This window comes from Pseudophryne corroboree, chromosome 5 (assembly GCF_028390025.1).
Source record: "Pseudophryne corroboree isolate aPseCor3 chromosome 5, aPseCor3.hap2, whole genome shotgun sequence".
NCBI classification, from domain to species: Eukaryota; Metazoa; Chordata; class Amphibia; order Anura; family Myobatrachidae; genus Pseudophryne; species Pseudophryne corroboree.
In genome coordinates, this window is record NC_086448.1 from 793957654 (window position 1) to 793972527 (window position 14874).

At 47.4% G+C, this 14874-nt stretch overlaps 1 long non-coding RNA gene across 1 annotated transcript in view; it reads left to right on the forward strand.

The window, feature by feature from the left end:
* Window positions 1-1356: 1356 nt before the first annotated feature.
* LOC134929475 (uncharacterized) overlaps window positions 1357-14874 on the forward strand; it is a 118194-nt gene continuing 104676 nt past the window's right edge. The window contains exon 1 of the long non-coding RNA XR_010178580.1: window positions 1357-1489. This is a non-coding gene — a long non-coding RNA (uncharacterized LOC134929475). The remainder of the gene's footprint in view (window positions 1490-14874) is intronic.

The following is a 14874-nucleotide window of genomic DNA, read 5'->3' on the forward strand; positions in this document are numbered from 1 at the left end:
CCGGCTACAGTCTGTGTATGGGTTGGCACCATCTGCTCATGCCCGAAAGTTAAACCATCAATGGCTCAACCACTGATGGTTACGAGTAGATGGTATACAGCCATCTTTTTCTGTTGCTTCATTCATACCCACTCTTCTTTTATTACTGTATTTTTACCCTGCCTCCTCTCATTGCAGAGTGTTTTTCCTAGTTTTTGACAGCTTGCTACATGGACATTTGGGTCGTCCAATGAGAATACAGATGTCTGTAACATTTTTCCTGGAAACCGCTGTCATGATTATGGTCCATTCTCCCATGAGCCTGGCGCAGGGCCGGAGCTACCATTAGGCAGCTGCCTATGGGCGGGGGACCTGAAGGGGCGGCCAGCAGCCGGCCAATGGCATCAGCAGTATTAGTTATGAGTCACGCTGACTGATTACAATATGCAACAGGCCCCAAAGAAGAAGGAGGTGTTCCGGCTGGAGAAGAGCAGGGGGAGTACGATCACTCCACTTACCTCCCCTGCTTCTCTTTATAGTGGCGCTATCCTCCTGTGTGAAAATAGAAACACAGTGGTCTGGTGGCAGGGGTATGTGATCTGCCCTTCAGATCTCCTCCTCCCCTCTTTTCTCCCCTGCTTCTACTGGCCAGGCGCCGCACTGCTCCACATTTGACTTACAGGCTCTGCCTCTGCACAGCACACAATCTGTCCTCCCCTGCAGGCAATAAGTGATGTCCCATCTCCCCGCCCCCTTCCATAATCCCTGCTTCAGCTCTGTAGTCTGCCCAGCAAGTCCTCTCTCCTGCTCTGCACACAGCATGTCCCGACTCGAGTCTCCCCCTCCCCCCTGCTGCTCTGCACAGCAAGTCCGCCCTCCCTCTCTCCTGCTCTGCACACAGTCTGTCCTGGGTCCCTCCCTCTCCTGCTCTGCAGAGCAAGTCCACTCCCCCTCCCTCTCTCTCCTGCTCTGCACACAGCATGTCCCGACTCGAGTCTCCCCCTCCCCCCTCCTGCTCTGCACAGCAAGTCCGCCCTCCCTCACTCCTGCTCTGCACACAGTCTGTCCTGGGTCCCTCCCTCTCCTGCTCTGCAGAGCAAGTCCATTCCCCCCCTCTCTCCTGCTCTGCACACAGCATGTCCCGACTCGAGTCTCCCCCCGGGCCCTCCCCCCTCCTGCTCTGCACAGCAAGTCCGCCCTCCCTCTCTCCTGCTCTGCACACAGCCTGCTCGGGGTCCCTCCCTCTCCTGCTCTGCACAGCAAGTCAACCCCCCCTCTGCTGCTCTGCACACAGCCTGTCCCAAGTTTACCCCCTCCTCCCCCTACCCTCTCTCCTGCTGTGCACAGAATGGCATCCCTTGCAGGCAGAAGGTCCCATTTCCTAGCCTGTATTAAGGAGTCCCAGCCACTTCCTGCACTCCATGGCCTGTACTTCCTGGGTCCTGGTCTGGATGCTGCTGCAGCTGATGTGTGAGGGAACACAGAGCCTCCTGCAATGCTGCAAACAGAGGTAAGTACCTGACGGGGCTGTGTACTTATTTATGTTATGTGGGTGAAGCGGAGGGTGTACACCTATACTGCTTGGGGGGTGAGGTGGGTTGAGGGGTGTAATGTATCTGGGGGGTGAGGTTTGGGGGGTATAGTAATTCATCAGCGGGTTTATAGATATATTATCTGGGGAGAGGAATAGGTTGAGGGGTGTAATATATCTGTGTGGTTAGTAGTTTTATATATATATATATATATATATATATATATATATATATATATATAGTGTGAGGGTGTAGTACTGTCACATGGGAGGCTGATGAAGGGGAGGGCCAAAAGTGTAATTATGCACCTGGGCCCACCACTCCCTAGTTCTGACACTGGTAGCAGTAGATTAGCAATGAAGCAATATGTTAGTGGCAGTGAAGAGAAATGTGTGACAGCTCATTATGTTATAGGATGGACCCTGCTATCAGTGTGATTGGACGATCATTGATATTAGCGACAGCCCTGTGTGCTATGGGATCGGGCTATCACTAGTGTGTACACTGTACAGATGGTCCGGACTATCAGTCTGTAGCGGTGATGGGGAAGCCATCCTCTCCCCTGGATACAAGTCACACTTCCCCACTGAGCTAACCCTGTGCCACAGGCGACATCCAGCATGGTCTGGCAGCTATGCCTCTGCAGCAGGGACAAGATCCACGAGCAATACTCATCGGTGCGACTTTGCTACACCGATGTAGTAATGCCAGACCAGAGCTGCTCGGACATCTGCATAGTGATCCGAGAGCACCTCAACCGCCACCCCAAGGGAGCGGGTCTGGTACACACTGTCCACCATGGTTGCCTGCGATGCGCCTGGAAGCCGAGACAGCAGTAGCGCCCACTGTGCACACTGCACTCTGCAGATACACTACCGCTCCCCCACACGTCCCCACATTCACTGACCATACACAGGAACAAGCCAACCGGCTGGACAATCACAGGTCCCCGCGCAGTGCCAGTATAGTGAGGTGGAGCTGAACCCTGACACAGATCTATCACCTGCACACAATTTTTGCATCTAAGGGTGTGTGAGTGGGGGACGGGGATGTGGGGCGACATAAGTTTTGCCTAGGGTGCCAAATTACCTTGCACCGGCCCTGGCCTGGTGTGACATGGTTTGATACAAAGTTAATCAAAGCAACTCTCTGGCCTGTTACACTATGATTATACTTCCCACAATGGCCCTCATTCCGAGTTGTTCACTCGTTCTTTTTTTTTCGCATCGCAGCGATTTTCCGCTAACTGCGCATGAGCAATGTTCGCACTGCGACTGCGCCAAGTAAATTTGCTATGGAGTTTGGTATTTTACTCACGGCATTACGAGGTTTTTTCTTCGTTCTGTTGATCGTAGTGTGATTGACAGGAAGTGGGTGTTTCTGGGCGGAAACTGGCCGTTTTATGGGTGTGTGTGAAAAAACGCTACCGTTTCTGTGAAAAACGCGGGAGTGGCTGAAGAAACGGGGGAGTGTCTGGGCGAACGCTGGGTGTGTTTGTGACGTCAAACCAGGAACGACAAGCACTGAACTGATCGCACTGGCAGAGTAAGTCTCGAGCTGCTCAGAAACTGCACAGAAAAACCTTTTCGCAATATTGCGAATACTTCGTTCGCAATTTTGCAAAGCTAAGATTCACTCCCAGTAGGCGGCGGCTTAGCGTGTGCAATGCTGCTAAAAGCAGCTTGCGAGCGAACAACTCGGAATGAGGGCCCATATCTGTCCCACTCACGATTATCTTGCCATTACCACTAAGGGTTAATAAAGAAGCCATTCAGCTCGCCTGAAAATTACAGTTATCACAATTATTACATTCAACGGTAATTTACTCATATGCTGTATATGCAGCATGTACAGTACCTTGGTCTTTCTCCTTCTTATGTTCCTTGATAAAAACACAGAAATCGTGCTAAAATTAAGGATTTATAATTTGAGTACAAATACACCAATGCTTAACGGTTACAAAATGATACACACAGATTAATATGCAAAAAGTGTCTAAAAATAATAAAAAAATGGATTGGTGCATCTCAGCCTCATGCAGGCTCTTCTTAGAACATGGACACTCCCTGCCAGGTCTCCCTGCCATTTACAGGCTACTAACGCCATATGCATGAATAAAATCACAAAGGACGGTAAGAGTTGTGCTTTGCAATGATAGGACTTTCTGGGTTAAGGACCCGGAGTCCTATCTAGTGATGCACGCACCACAAGGGGTGCTGGCGGGGATCCCACTGTATCCAAGTCACAGAATCTATTTCATTCTGGGGCATGGTGCCATAGGTGCCGATTTATGTTTTTGCTGGTGGGTGCTCAGCGGGAGGCGGCAGCGGGAATGAACGGGCGGCGGCGACAGTGACTAATGCCCATTACACAATATGCCACACACCGTAATGCCCATTACACAACATGCCACACACAGTAATGCCCATTACACAATATGCCACACACCGTAATGCCCATTACACAACATGCCACACACAGTAATGCCCATTACACATTATGCCGCACACCGTAATGGCCATTATACATAATGCCACACGCTGTAATGCCCATTATGCCACACACCGTATTGCCCATTATACATTATACCACACACCGTAATATCCATTATATATTAAGCCACACTCCATAATGCCCATTATGCCACACACCGTAATGCCCATTATACATTATGCAACAAACCGTAATGCCCATTACACAATATGCCACACACCGTAATGTCTATTACACATTATGCTACACACCGTAACACCCATTATGCGTTATGCCACAAACTGTAATGTCAAATACATATTATGTAAACAAAGCGCCTTGAGTCCTATTGGAGAAAGAGCGCTATATAAATAAAATTATTATTATTATTATTATTATTATTATGCCACAAACAGTTATGGCCCTGACACCATTACAAATGATGCCACACAGTAAGGCTTCTAATTACTTTAAATTACCTGACTGTTGTCAAGGGTCTCCTGCACATTGCCAGGGGTTTCATGCGCATTTCCAGGGGTTTCATATGCATTGTCAGGGGTCTCCAGCATGTTGCCAGGGGTTTCATGCGCATTGTCAGTGGTTTCCTGTGCGTTGCCAAGGGTTTCCTACTCGTTGCCAGGGGTTTCTAAGCATTGCCAGGTGTCTGCTTCACGTTGCCAGGGGACTCCTGGCTGCTGCCCCAGTAAAGTATAAGAGGGTGGGTGCGGGCATCAATAACTATAAAAGCAGCCCCCGCAGTGGATTGAGATGCACTGGGGGCTGCGGAAGCGCTTTCGTACAGTGCAGTGTTCAAAAAACCCTTAAAATGCCTTGGCGGCTGCCATTTTTTGTTGTTTTTTATACATTGCAATGTACAGAGGCACTAGCACCGGTACTTGTACAGGGGCAGCGGTTCCGTGGGTGCTCATCATTGTCCGTGGGTGTTCGGGCCTAGGAGCACCCATGGAATCGCACCTTTGCATGGTGCATATGCGGTTCACGGGCAAACCTCCGGAAACTGCATTTTCTGAGGTTTGGGCGCATTTTAAGCTTCCTGCATCCCGCCCAAAATGTTAATTAGGGTCTTTGTGAATCGCACACATGACTTGATAAGATTTCTCTATCGTCCTAAGTGGATGCTGGGGTTCCTGAAAGGACCATGGGGAATAGCGGCTCCGCAGGAGACAGGGCACAAAAAAGTAAAGCTTTTACCAGATCAGGTGGTGTGCACTGGCTCCTCCCCCTATGACCCTCCTCCAGACTCCAGTTAGATTTTGTGCCCGAACGAGAAGGGTGCAATCTAGGTGGCTCTCCTAAAGAGCTGCTTAGAGAAAGTTTAGCTTAGGTTTTTTACTTTACAGTGAGTCCTGCTGGCAACAGGATCACTGCAACGAGGGACTTAGGGGAGAAGTAGTGAACTCACCTGCGTGCAGAGTGGATTTGCTGCTTGGCTACTGGACACTAGCTCCAGAGGGACGATCACAGGTACAGCCTGGATGGTCACCGGAGCCGCGCCGCCGGCCCCCTTGCAGACGCTGAAGAGAGAAGAGGTCCAAAATCGGCGGCTGAAGACTCCTGAGTCTTCATAAAGGTAGCGCACAGCACTGCAGCTGTGCGCCATTTTCCTCTCAGCACACTTCACACAACAGTCACTGAGGGTGCAGAGCGCTGGGGGGGGCGCTCTGAGAGGCAAATAAAAACCTTATTAGAGGCAAAAAATACCTCACATATAGCCCACAGAGGCTATATGGAGATATTTAACCCCTGCCTAACTTCAAAAATAGCGGGAGACGAGCCCGCCGAAAAAGGGGCGGGCCTATCTCCTCAGCACACAGCGCCATTTTCTCTCACAGAAAAGCTGGAGAGAAGGCTCCCAGGCTCTCCCCTGCACTGCACTACAGAAACAGGGTTAAAACAGAGAGGGGGGGCACTGATTTTGGCGATATTGTATATATATAAAAGATGCTATAAGGGAGAAACACTTATATAAGGTTGTCCCTATATAATTATAGCGTTTTTGGTGTGTGCTGGCAGACTCTCCCTCTGTCTCCCCAAAGGGCTAGTGGGTCCTGTCCTCTGTCAGAGCATTCCCGGTGTGTGTGCTGTGTGTCGGTACGTGTGTGTCGACATGTATGAGGACGATGTTGGTGAGGAGGCGGAGAAATTGCCTGTAATGGTGATGTCACTCTCTAGGGAGTCGACACCGGAATGGATGGCTTATTTAGAGAATTACGTGAGAATGTCAACACGCTGCAAGGTCGGTTGACGACATGAGACGGCCGACAATCTATTAGGACCGGTCCAGGCGTCTCAGAAACACCGTCAGGGGTTTTAAAAACGCCCATTTACCTCAGTCGGTCGACACAGACACAGACACGGACACTGAATACAGTGTCGACGGTGAATAAACAAACGTATTTCTCATTAGGGCCACACGTTAAGGGCAATGAAGGAGGTGTTACGTGTTTCTGATACTACAAGTACCACAAGAAAGGGTATTATGTGGGAGTGAAAAAACTACCTGTAGTTTTCCTGAATCAGATAAAATAAAATGAAGTGTGTGATGATGCGTAGGGTTACCCCGATAGCAAATATTGGCGTTATACCCTTTCCCGCCAGAAATTAGGGTACGTTGGGAAACACCCCTTAGGGTGATAAGGCGCCCACACGCTTATCAAGTGGCGTTACCGTCTCCAGATACGGCCGCCCTCAAGGAGCCAGCTGATAGGAAGCTGGAAAAATATCCTAAAAAGTATATACACACATACGGTGGTTATACTGCGACCAGCGATCGCCATCAGCCTGGAGATGCAGTGCTGGGTTGGCTTGGTCGGATTCCCTGACTGAAAATATTTTATTCATGTAGAGCATTTAATAGGATGCATTCTATATATATGTATGTGAGATGCACAGAGGGATATTTGCTCTCTGGCATCAAGATAAGTGCGTTGTCCATATCTCCCAGAAGATGTCAGGGACACGACAGTGGTCAGGTGATACAGATCCCATACGGCAGATGGAAGTATTGCTGTATAAAGGGAAGGAGTTATTTGGGGGTCGGTCCATCGGACCTGGGGACCACAGCAACAGCTGGGAAATCCAACCTTTTTTACCCCAAGTTACATCTCAGCTAAAAAAGACACCGTCTTTTCAGCCTCAATCTTTCCTTTCCCATGAGGGCATGCAGGCAAAAGGCCAGTCATATCTGCCCAGACATAGAGGTAAGGGAAGTAGACTGCAGCAGGCAGCCCTTTCCCAGGAAAAGAAGCCCTCCACCGCGTCTGCCAAGTCCTCAGCATGACGCTGGGGCCGTGCAAGCGGACTCAAGGTGGGGGGGTAGTCTCAAGAGTCTCAGGGCGCAGTGGGATCACTCGCAAGTTGACCCCTAGATCGTACGAGTATTATCCCAGGGGTAAAGATTGGAGAGTCGAGACATCTTCTCCTCGCAGGTTCCTGAAGTCTGCTTTACCAACGGCTCCCTCCGACAGGGAGGCAGCATTGGAAACAATTCACAAGCTGTATATCCAGCAGGTGATAATCAAAGTACCCCTCCTACGACAAGGAAAAGGGTATTATTTTTCCACACTATATTGTGGTACTGAAGCCAGACGGCTTGGTGACACATAGTCTAAATCTAAAATGTTTTGAACACTTACATAAAAGGTTCAAATCGAGATAAAGTCACTCAGAGCAGTGATAGCGAACCGGAAAAAAGGGGACTATATGGTGTCCCTGGACATCAAGGATTACCTCCATGTCCAAATTTTGTCCTTCTCATCAAGGGTACCTCTGGTTCGTGGTACAGAACTGTCAATATCAGTTTCAGACGATGCCGTTTGAATTATCCACGGCACCCCGGGCCTTTTTACCAAGGTAATGGCCGAAAAGATGTTTCTTCAAAGAAAAAAGGCATCTAAATTATCCCTTACTTGCACGACCTAAAAAGGGCAAGTTCCAGAGAACAGTTGGAGGTCGGAAGAGCACTATCTAAAGTAGTTCTTCGACGGCACGACTGGATTCTAAATATTCCAAGAATCGCAGCTGTTTTCCGACGATACGTCTGCTGTTCCTAGGGATGATTCTGGACACGGTTCAGAAAAAGGTTTTTCTTCCCGAGGAAAAAGCCAAGGAGTTATCCGACCTGTCAGAAACCTCCTAAAACCAGGAAAGGTGTCTGTACATCAATGCACAAGAGTCCTGGGAAAAATGGTGGCTTTTTACGAAGCAATTCCATTCGGCAGATTCCATGCAAGAATTTTCCAAAGGGATCTGTTGGACAAATGGTCAGGGTCGCATCCTCAGATGCACCTGCGAATAACCCTGTCGCCAAGGACAAGGGTATATCTTCTGTGGTGGTTGCAAAAGGCTCATCTATTGGAGGGCCGCAGATTCGGCATACAGGATTTGATCCTGGTGACCACGGACGCCAGCCTGAGAGGTTGGGGAGCAGTCACACAAGGAAGAAACTTCCAGGGGGTATGGACGAACCTGGAAAAGTCTCTTCACATAAACATTCTGGTACTAAGAGCAATCTAAAATGCTCTAAGCCAGGCGGAACCACTCCTGCAAGGAAAACCGGTGTTGATTCAGTCGGACAACATCACGGCGGTCGCCCATGTAAACAGACAGGGCGGCACAAGAAGCAGGAGTGCAATGGCAGAAGCTGCCAAGATTCTTCGCTGGGCGGAGAATCACGTAATAGCACTGTCAGCAGTGTTCTTCCCGGGCGTGGACAACTGGGAAGCAGACTTCCTCAGCAGACACGATATTCACCCGGGAGAGGGGGGTCTTCATCCAGAAGTCTTCCACATGCTAATAAACTGTTGGGAAAGACCAATGGTAGACATGATGGCGTCTCGCCTCAACAAGAAACTGGTCAAGTATTGCGCCAGGTCAAGAGATCCACAGGCAATAGCTGTGGACGCACTGGTAACACCTTGGGTGTACAAATCAGTATATGTGTTTCCTCCTCTGCCTCTCATACCAAAGGTATTGAAGATTATACGGTGAGGAGGAGTAAGAACAATACTAGTGGCTCCGGATTGGCCAAGAAGGACTTGGTACCCGGAACTTCAAGAGTTGGTCACGGACGACCCGTGCCCTCTACTTCTGAGAAGGGACCTGCTACAACAGGGTCCCTGTCTCTTTCAAGACTTACCGCGGCTGCGTTTGACGGCATGGCGGTTGAACGCCAGATCCTAAAAGGGAAAGGCATTCCAGAAGAAGTCATTCCTACCTTGATTAAGGCAAGGAAGGAAGTCACCGCGAAACATTATCACCGCATTTGGCGAAAATATGTCGCGTGGTGCGAGGATCGGAGTGTTCCGACGGAGGAATTTCAACTGGGTCGTTTCCTACATTTCCTACAATCAGGATTGTCTATGGGTCTCAAATTGAGATCTATTAAGGTTCAAATTTCGGCCCTGTCAATATTCTTCCAAAAAGAATTGGCCTCAGTTCCTGAGGTACAGACTTTTGTTAAAGGAGTACTGCATATACAGCCTCCTGTGGTGCCTCCGGTGGCACCGTGGGATCTAAATGTAGTTTTAGATTTCCTCAAATCCCATTGGTTTGAACCATTGAAAAAGGTGGATTTTAAATATCTCACATGGAAAGTGACTATGTTACTGGCCCTGGCTTCCGCCAGGAGAGTATCTGAATTGGCGGCTTTATCTTATAAAAGCCCTTATCTAATCTTCCATTCGGATAGGGCAGAACTGAGGACTCGTCCGCATTTTCTCCCTAAGGTGGTATCAGCGTTTCACCTGAACCAACCTATTGTGGTGCCTGCGGCCACTGGCGACTTGGAGGACTCCAAGTTGTTGGACGTTGTCAGAGCCTTAAAAATATACATACTATATGCACCCAACAAGTTGGGTGCCCCTGCTTCTAAGCAGACGATTGCTCGTTGGATTTGTAACACAATTCAACTTGCTCATTCTGTGGCAGGCCTGCCACAGCCTAAATCTGTTAAGGCCCATTCCACAAGGAAGGTGGGCTCATCTTGGGCGGCTGCCCGAGGGGTCTCGGCATTACAATTCTGCCGAGCAGCTACGTGGTCGGGGGAAAACACGTTTGTAAAATTCTACAAATTTGATACCCTGGCAAAAGAGGACTTGGAATTCTCTCATTCGGTGCTGCAGAGTCATCCGCACTCTCCCGCCCGTTTGGGAGCTTTGGTATAATCCCCATGGTCCTTTCAGGAACCCCAGCATCCACTTAGGACGATAGAGAAAATAAGAATTTACTTACCGATAATTCTATTTCTCGGAGTCCGTAGTGGATGCTGGGCGCCCATCCCAAGTGCGGATTATCTGCAATACTGTACATAGTTATTGTTAACAAATTCGGGTTATATTGTTAAGGAGCCATCTTTAAGAGGCTCTTTCTGTTATCATACTGTTAACTGGGTTTAGATCACAAGTTGTACGGTGTGATTGGTGTGGCTGGTATGAGTCTTACCCGGGATTCAGATTGCCTCCCTTATTGTGTACGCTCGTCCGGGCACAGTACCTAACTGGAGTCTGGAGGAGGGTCATAGGGGGAGGAGCCAGTGCACACCACCTGATCTGGTAAAAGCTTTACTTTTTTGTGCCCTGTCTCCTGCGGAGCCGCTATTCCCCATGGTCCTTTCAGGAACCCCAGCATCCACTACGGACTCCGAGAAATAGAATTATCGGTAAGTAAATTCTTATTTTCTCAGTCAAGGAGAGAGAGATAGCACCATACTTCCAGGTATGGACAACATACACATAACATAACGTTTCATAGTGTCATCTATTTCCTGACCAGATGCTTCAAATGGGAATTTACAATCTGAGACACTCTGATTTTGTGGGTCATAAAATGGTGATGGGACTTCAGAGTAGGGGGGGGGGGAGTCTTATACACACAATCTTTACAAGGTTATCTGCCCTTTTCTGGCCTGTTCTGGCTTCAGAGATATCAGAAAGAGATCAGAGGTTGTAAATGTAATTCTACCCATAAGCACCTCTGCCTCACAGGTCACCTAAAGGACAATGGCCCAAATGTATTAACAAGAGATAAAGTGGAGAGGGATAAATGGCCAGACAACCAGCTCCTAACTGTCATAATATTCAAACACAGCCTGTAACATGGCAGCTAGGAGCTGATTGGCTGGTACTTTTATCTCCAGCGACTTTATCTCCATCCAAGGATTATTAAATAGACCCCTTAATCCATCTCCACGTTATCTCTTAAGGCTTAATATATTTGGGCCAATATTACGTTGAACCCACACACAAGTTTTGAAATAACATCTATCATGGTTACTGCCGCGCAAAACCATGACATAGTGGGGGAACTGAGTGATGAAACCTGGTGGTGGTTAGATGATTTTGTCAGGACAACGTTTAGCATCACTTTATACAATGGCCCTCATTCCGAGTTGATCGCTCGCAAGGCGATTTTAGCAGAGTTACACACGCTAAGCCGCCGCCTACTGGGAGTGAATCTTAGCTTCTTAAATTGCGACCGATGTATTCGCAATATTGCGATTACACACCTCGTAGCAGTTTCAGAGTAGCTTCAGACTTACTCGGCATCTGCGATCAGTTCAGTGCTTGTCGTTCCTGGATTGACGTCAGAAACACACCCAGCGTTCGCTCAGACACTCCCCCGTTTCTCCGGCCACTCCTGCGTTTTTTCCGGAAACGGTAGCGTTTTTATCCACACGCCCATAAAACGCCGTGTTTCCGCCCAGTAACACCCATTTCCTGTCAATCACACTACGATCGCCGGAGCGAAGAAAAAGCCGTGAGTAAAAATACTATCTTCATTGTTAAATTACTTGGCGCAGTCGCAGTGCGAATATTGCGCATGCGTACTAAGCGGAATTTCACTGCGATGCGATGAAAATTACCGAGCGAACGACTCGGAATGAGGGCCAATGTAAGGATACCACACTAAACAAGTGCAGTCATTGTGATGGCAACTGGCTCACCATTAACATCTAGCTTTCAGCTTTCAGTGGTTCCTTCCCAATAGCAATGAGCAAGGACCAGCGTGGGAATGGCGTGTACTGAAGTGTTCACAATTATCTGCTCTGCTGCTTTCAGAGTATATAATGGGGAGGGTTACATAACTCAGTACATTTGATTGAAGGATCTGCCTACAAAATATAGGATCTACACTTATGTAGCCAACTATTTGGGGGAGAGGGGTCCTTCTCAACACTGGCCAATGACTTGGGTTGTCTGCTCTTCACTTGCACTATCACGTGGTCTGCTTAACACACAAAGAGCTCAAAACCGCCATTGATGTGTGACATTTAGAAATGTCCAAAGTGCAAATGGTTTCACCTAAAAACCACAAAACTGCACCATAAACAATGGAAAGTTATCTGGCCAATCAGAAGATGAGGAGGCAATAATAAATAAATGTATTATGTGGGCAATCATTATGTACTGAATAATAGGGGAGAAAAATCTTAACAATTGTCTTATGGGGCAATATCATTTATGAAAATGTTATGGTGGTGTGGGATTAATGAGCAATTCACTTACTTAACCGGCTAATATTTTTTCACAAAAAAACGCTCAAACATTTTCGGGCATTTTTGTGATTGAATTAGGTTAACAACATCCATTTGAAACATATCTAACACAATTTTATAAAAAAAAATATATATATCTTTTTTTACAATTTATTAATAAACATTGGTTGAAAATTGATGGTCAAACTATGGGTCAATTGGTGATTGGAACATTGCAACCATCAGGAACTTACATTTTCCCAGCGGCTGCCTCTCTCTGAAGCCATGGGGGGAGCAAGGGTAAGGGGAATTCTGTTACATTACACTGGTGACCGATAATCTCTGCAGCCGCAGAGTAGGGGGTGCTGCCGGGGTACCTGATCAGCAGTGCTTGCCGGTACGGCAGTCACTGGTGAAGGGAACCAGGAAGCACATAGGGTCCGGGAAGCATAAGTGCTATCTATTGCATAAAGGTCCAGCCAGATTGCAAAGGTTCTTGGTGGGCTGTATGATATGGTGACACAGTAATGTTGGCGGATGGGAAAGTGAAGAACGAAAAAATATGTGAGCATATGAGTGGATTCTACAGTGGGGATGTAATTGGATAGAAAAATTTATGAAGGTTACGTGGGCAGTTCTGGAATTTGTATTTATTTAAAGTTTCATTAAGCACTTATTTGCAAATTATGATAAAACAATCCACAGATTCTGTTGGAATGGGAAACCTACCGTGTCATCAACACTCAAACACAGGTAATTAAAGCAGATAAAGTGGAAATCCACACGCAGCTGCTTCCTCCTATCACTAAATTAAGTAAGTGATGTTTCAAAAGTTAATATACCAAAGATATCCCAAAGATCGGAGTCTGATTAAAAACAGTTACAATTGGGCACTTCTCAATAATGTGTCATTCACAGGGATGGTCTAAATCTTAATACAATTAGTCAAGAACAATAAGAATAGAAAAAAATACATGAATAATGTAGTATAGCATCTTTTCTATCTCGTAAAATTCACCACATTCTTATAACTCACCAGCATGGCCATAACTAGGAATGGGCAGGTGGTGCCGCCATCTGGGGTGCAGGGCCTAATCCATAGCATATTCGCTGCCCCATGGCACCTATATTTGGTATGCAGGGTGTCTGGAACTGTACCCTACAGCCTAGAAAGCTGCTTCCTGGAGCATCATTTGGATGCTCTGGAAAGTCAGCGTCACCCTAGTCCAGGAGGCATGTTGCAGCAGAGTCACCCGAACCATCCTTAGGATGCTCAGCTTCTCCCGCTGCTGCCGGCAGCCCTAACCCCTCTTTATGATGTTATGAAGTCACACATTTAGTGAATGGGGGCAGCAAATGACGACTAGCCACTGTGTCATGAGCCACCGCTGTGGATCATTCCTGTTTGCATTCTGTTTGTTTTTATGTTCGCATTCAAGGTTTTCTCATGTACCTGTTTAGGCCATTATGTGGTGAGTATGTGTAATTGCAGCATGTCTCCTGTATGTGTGGCCTGTGCAGTCTCACCTGTCAGATAATTAGGCCATTACCTTGTGTCTGGCTTCCAGCCATCCTGATTGGGGCTTGCTTTCTTTATTACCCAGCCTGCCCTTCACCGAACGCCGGTGATAGATACATGTTCCTGTTTGTACTTGAATCCTGAGTTCATTACCCATCACCTGAGTTCCTGCTTCAGTTAGAACCTGTCAGCTCGTATGAGATCCTGTCTGCCTGTTTTGGACCCATGATCCGAAGACCTTGTCAGATTGGTACCTGACCAAGAACCAGCTGGTCTTGTATTCAGGTTTTTGTGGAGTTTCCACACAAACACTGCTTGCCTGCATTTCTGTATTGTGATACCTTTGAGCATTGTTGCTTTCACAGTTTATTTAGTAGCTTATAACACAAATGAGCAATGTTGCTTTTCCAGTTTATTAAGTTGCTTATAACATCTTTGAGCATTGTTGCTTTCACAGTATTTAGTTTGGGTTTCCTCTTGTTCATTCTCGGTCTCGGTTGGTGCCTTGTTATCTCGTAAGACCTGGGGGCATCGGAGTCTGGGCGGACCTAATTCACCCATTGAAACGCGGCTGCTATAGGAGAAGACTAGCTTTGCAGGTGCAAACCGACCACTGGGAGGAATAATAGAGTCAGAGGCTAGAGTAGATACTCAGATCGTAACACACTGTCTTTATATAGGAAAAATAACTCCTAAACCCTTCATCCTTTTTCAAGGTGGGATACAATCAGTTTTGAAAACTGGTGCTATCTACATGTTTGAAGAAAACCTGCAGTCATTGGGCATGGTACTTAAACCCTAGATTGCACAGTAAAGCCTTAAATTGCATACACACGGTACGATTTCCGTATGATATGAACTATATAGTCCATATCGCA